Genomic DNA, 6,000 nt, shown 5'->3' on the forward strand with positions numbered 1-6,000 from the left:
GTGCACTGTCATGTGATCTGCATTTACAGGGCGTGTCACGGCCACAAATATGTCTTTTATGGGTGATGTGGCTAAAAAAAAAAATGAACAGGCAGGTGGAACAGTCTAATATGCCTTCAGTGTTTCAGCTTTTAAACAAGTCTGTTCACTGTATTTCACTTAAAGGTGTTAAATGTGTTTTTTTGTGTGTGTGTTTGTGAGTTTATAATCCAGGCTTTTTTCTTTCAAGATCTTTTTTTTTTACTTTGTTTTCTCCCTAAAAAAGTGATATTTCAGAAAGGCTTAAGGACAAAACAAATGGTCAGAAAAAAATTATGTTCAATGTTAACATATTTTAAAATTGAGGGGATAAAATGGCTGCTATGAGGATGCAGTACCTAAAGCCTTGTGTGCTGAAGAAAACAGCAAAACAGGTAAAAAATAACTACGGACTCAGAAGGAAACAAGAAAAAAATAGAGTCCAGTATTTACAATGAAATACCTTCTTGTCAACAAGTTGTCAGTTTTGTTGGCAAGTAGCACGTTTTGTAATTATAACTCAAAGAGGTGAAACTTATCATGTTCACATAAAACTTTAAATTACACTTGCTGAAATTCCCCTTTAAGAAATATTTTTGAGAAACAGGATTTTTAGAAAAAATAAAATAAAGAAAACAAATTGAAACTTGAAATGTTTAGATGTTTCTTCGTTTAGATTCTAGTTGCAACATATATTTTTCTTTTCAAAAAGGGATCAGACAGGTGCAGTGGTGCACATTCACCTGGGGAGCATGGTGTACTTAACTCAAACGTGACAGCTTTGTTGCTGAACATTTGGGTAATCCTGGTGACAGATTATTTAAGCACAGTGACTCATTAACTATTAAAGTGTTGTTTTGAAACCCCCTCAACTAAAGCTTTTGTCAAAACCTTTTAGATAGAAAGACTCATCTTTTTTTAAAACTTGTACTATTTTTTTAAAATATCAGAGAATTTTACCAGTTTCTGGTTGTAAAGGAAGGAATGACTTTGACAGATAAACACAATAAATAACATCTAAACAATGAGGAAGGAGGTGTTAAGTAACACCCAACACATTAGCTGTTATTTTTCCCCTCTTGCGGTTAAAATTAACACCTTCAAAAAATGATTCAAGGGTAAAACAGAAGTAAGCATTCAACAGTAGAGAAACAGCTGAATATTTTTTATTTTTTATTTGAGTTATTTAATTTTTTTATAGCTTATTATTTTAAACCCATTCAACAGTATACTCCAAACTAGGAAAAACAGACAATAATTAAAACACTGTTTCAGTAATCTGAAAGAAATGCTTGAATTTCATTTTGGGATTTTTAGTGGGGCAAAACCCCAAAAGTGAGGTTGATCATGGGTCTGAAAATATTTAGCAAACATTTATCTCAATATTGTTATATTATCCTGGTTGGCAAGGACAAAGATCACAGGTTTCCTAAAGCACCACCAGCTTTGCACTGTAGCTTAATTTTGGTCCATCATACCATGCAGTTCTTCTCTAGAGCTATGATACTGGGCAACACAGACTTTCTACTTTTTCAGCAAATTTATTAATGGATGGAGTGGCTAAGCCACTACAGAACTTTGAACCTCTATTGCCAAGGGCGGTTTTTTTGGGATTATTTGGGGGTCTAGAAGGTCCAGCCACAAAATCTTACCATACATGACCCCATTCATCTTTTCCTTATTACAGATCCATTGTCTTGTTCCCTTTGCAGAAAAGCAGCCCCAAAGCATGATGTTTCCACCTCCATGTTTCACAGTAGGTGTGTCATTCCTGGGATGCAACTCAGCATACTCCCCCCTCCGTACACGGTGAATATCTTGCAGAATCTGTGACTGCCAAAGACTGTCTTTGCCCAACTGTATGTTAAAAACATAGAGCCAAAAAATCAACCAGTGTGGTGCAGAGATAAATACCTGTGTACTGAACAGTGCAAATAAAGTTTTCCAAAATCTTTGTATTTCTTTCAATCAAGTGTAATTAAATATATGTGCGAACAAACAAGTAAACAAGAATTAACGACAAATTCACTCACATTTTTTGGCCACATGTCTTGTGTTATTAACTGCGATAGCACCTAGTTGTTTTTACGTTTTAGTAAAATAAACCTACTGATATAATCGATTTACTTCATTTTGAAACGACTTTTTAATGGTATAGCTTGATTTGCTTAACAGTTTGCCTCAGACTGTTGGAAAATAAATCAATTTATCGATTAAGTCGATTAACCATAACACATCTTTAATGCAGCAATATAATATCAGATATGATTAGTTGTTTTTTGCATGCTGAAGCTGAAATGTGCATCTTTATGTTCTAATTACTGAAAATGAAGTTATTTTAGTAATTTCTAAGTATGCAGTAAACATGCTTTTCTTTCTAAAAACTGTCTGTAGTCTGTATTCCTGACATTAGCTGCATAGAACTTTTAGCGTCCTTAAAAAGGAGGTTGTGAGCTTGCAACTGTGTGGATTTTACGGGCAGTGTATCTGTGAATCAGTGTGTGCATAAAAAAAGAGTCCATATATCTGTGTGTGCGTGTGTTTTTGGGCGGGGGCCGAATGAACCGTCTCCCCACCCTGAAGGGAGTAGTGCTTCCTCTCCAGGGTTCAGAAATAACCAACTGCTTTATTGTTCAAGAAAACTTCCCTGCTGCCTCCACCCCCCCCCCCCCCCACCTCAAATACACACATTCACACACAAAAATATTAGTTCTCTCCTTTTACAGATCTCACAATCTGACAAGTAGAGTCTCGGTTACACCCTGGCTCTGAGGAAACCGAAAAAGAAAAGATAGAGCGAGACAGATAGAGGGGGGTGGGGGCTGATGGGGGGGGGGGGGGGGGGCTTTGTGGACACTTGATGTGCTGACAGGACAGCGGCGGTCACACCCAAACTGTGGCGCCTGACCTTCTACAACAAACAGAAACACCCTTCCACACACCGTGACATAAGCACACATGGAGACAGACCAACTGAGTAACATCATCTTTCCCGGTTTTCCAGGGAGGATGAGTTCTCTCTGCTCAGCCTGTTGGTCCAGTTAGCAGTTTGTGACTCAGCAAGACAGCTTGCAAACTTCTTCAGTCATAATCTGTTCCTCTATTACTCTCCAGAGGTGAAGTGACTCTCCACTCAGCCACTCTGCCCTGTACTATAGAATTTGGAGCAGTGCTGCTCAGCATTTGTCCAGAGGTGCATTAAAAATTGACTAAAGCATCAATTTGTTTATTCTTTATCTAACCTGCAGAAGGTTTGTCTCCTAGCACGTATCAAAAGTTTTATGCATGCTAAATTACAACATTTGCTTTATTTGATACGTTTTTAAACTAAAACAGTAAAATTGGTCAAATTAATTTAATGGAACGTCAAAAAAAAGTTTCTGCTTTCATGAGTCGCTGAGTTTGTCATTTGCCAAATAGTGATAAATGGCATTAATATTAACCTATAAAATCCATTCATTAACTTTAAAGAGGCTGAATCACACTCCTTAAGGCTAAATCATTTTCGATTTTGCTGCTTGGTGTGGGAACAGTTGGTGCTTTCACCTCGCGGTAAAAAGGCGCTGGTTCAAATCCTGACTGCTGTGTGGAGTTTACATGTTGTCCCTGTGCATGCATGGGTTTTTCTCTCAAAATCTAAAAACATGCTTCACAGGTTAATTGGTGACTCTAGATTGTCCCTAGGTGTGCATGTGTGTGAGTGTGTGGCTCTGCCACTAACTGGTGACCTGTTAGTTGCAGCATGTACCCCTCTTTTACCCAACACCAGCTGGGTTGGCTCCGGCAAACCTGTTACCATAAAAGGTATTCAACACGTTCTGGAAACGGATGGATGAATTTTAGTCCTAAAAAGCAAATTATTTTGGTAATTCATACTTTTGTGACCCAATTCTTTTTGCCAAATAAAGGACTAGAGCTGTGAAAGAAAAAGCCTGGTGCAAGAGATTTGGACCATTTTGACATTTCGCACCTACCCTCTTCCAACTGTGAGTACATACGCTAGTATCTGGTAGCAACAGTTCAGAGTGAACACCGAATGCTAAAAGAGCGTTCAAGGATGGCAGTTTAGTGCATACTTGACTGCTCATCACATGCCTGCTGAGTATAGAGCATTAGAAGCTCCATTTTGGTTCCATTTTTCTTGACTTGATGTTTCCTCTTTGTGTTTTGAGAGATTGTAGCCTGATGCTACATCTCAAACCTTCTTGCATACCTTAACTGAACTTCAGGAGCAACAATTCCAAACTTTCATGGATGCTAAATAAGTAGACTGTTGTTTGATCTAACCCTGGTGCTATCTTAGATGACCCCACCCTTCCATTGACGTGTTCTCCCTACCATGACAAAGGTGGATAAAGGTGGAAAGATTTCATGTAATCCATGGACACCAGTGAGGTTCACAAATCATTGAAGAAAATAGGTTCAGAGCACTGTCTAGTGGGTCTAGATGACCCAACTCCCAATGTTAAAGTGCCTAGGATAGCACAATGGTTAAAATCAGCAGAGCTTCAAATTAGTGGCTGCTCTTCTGCTCATGTGTGCACCAGGTGTACTTGTTATGTAGTTCTTGTACAAATATCCCTTCACAGTGGGATGCCTGCTTCTAGTACTAGGACATCTCCCCCTAAATGCCCTTGAGCCGTTCTTGCACAGTTCTTGTACTGTAGTCAGGGAACATCACTGCCTCAGAGAGATTTTTTTTTTGTAACAGCAGAAGGACATTGCATGTTGTGTAACATCTCGGAATGTTGTACAGTAAGCAAAATGTCACCCAAAGATGAACATCAGCAAAGAATTGTACTCAGGTAAAAGTAATGTAAATTTAAACCAAAATTACTTAGATGAAAGTAAAACTCACATAAAATGATAAACTAACATAATGTTTCTTTTTATTATAGTTTACGGCAGATCACAAATTCCTTTCAAATTAAAGACTGGGCTGAATGTATTAAATTCAATCTGATTTAATCAATTAAACTAATACAAAAACTGTAGGGATTCTTTGAAAATAAAAACAGTTCACCCTTTTTTTTCATTTCTGCACAAAAGCAGCAAACCTAAAAAAATTATATCATCAATGAAACTGGCCTTCAACAGCAAGATGCTTCAATCAGCAGAAAAAAGTGACCAGGAAGGGTGACAATGGCAGAAAAGGAGACAAAACTTGGTAATGTGTAGGGAAATTACTGTAAACGCAGGTGACTTCTTAGGAAAGGTCATGTAGCAGTAATCAATACAGACACATGGGCTGGGGAGTGGCTTGGAATGCCATTGTTACCCAACACCATCCACTGTAGCCTTCTGAGGAGAAATCTGAAACAAATCGCCAGGAGGAAGTGATGAATCAGCCAGGCTCTGGAAAACTGGTGTGAGCAGAAGTTCCTGACAGTTGGATGGATGAGAAAATCTTTCAGCTTTTTTTTTTTGGAAAATAAACAAACACTCTGTTCAGCATCAACCATGCAGGTGGAATGGTGGATCAGGGAGGACAAACAGTAGAAATGGCATCTGTGAATGTGCCACTAATGCGGGGCTTTTTTTTTTTACTTTAAGAGGAAGTTCAATGAAATAACAAACAAAAAAAAGGTAAATATATCAACAGATGAATAAAACATAAGTGTCATTAAGTGTCATTGCTGGCATCCGATAACAAAACTAGAACGTAAAGAGAGCCAAACGTAAAGCAGACTTTGGCATTGCTGGAATTTCCTGAATGGAGCATCGTGGATCATTGTGACCAAACAAAAGCCATGCAGGAAACACACGTCTATATAAAAACACTTACTGTTGTTTTCGTCTGAAACACAGGTTTAGGTTACATGGTATTTACACACTTCACTTCAGACTGGAATTCTCATTCAACCTGGACAAGCGGGAAACCGACAACAATTTTCCAAAGAAACGTGTATGACGAACTTTGAAGATGAATTGAAAAAAAAGCTTTATGGCCACATTATTTACTACTGGGTTCAAAAATGACTT

The sequence above is a fragment of the Oryzias latipes genome, chromosome 1, assembly GCF_053564925.1.
Source record: "Oryzias latipes strain Hd-rR chromosome 1, Olatipes_Hd-rR_3.1".
NCBI classification, from domain to species: Eukaryota; Metazoa; Chordata; class Actinopteri; order Beloniformes; family Adrianichthyidae; genus Oryzias; species Oryzias latipes.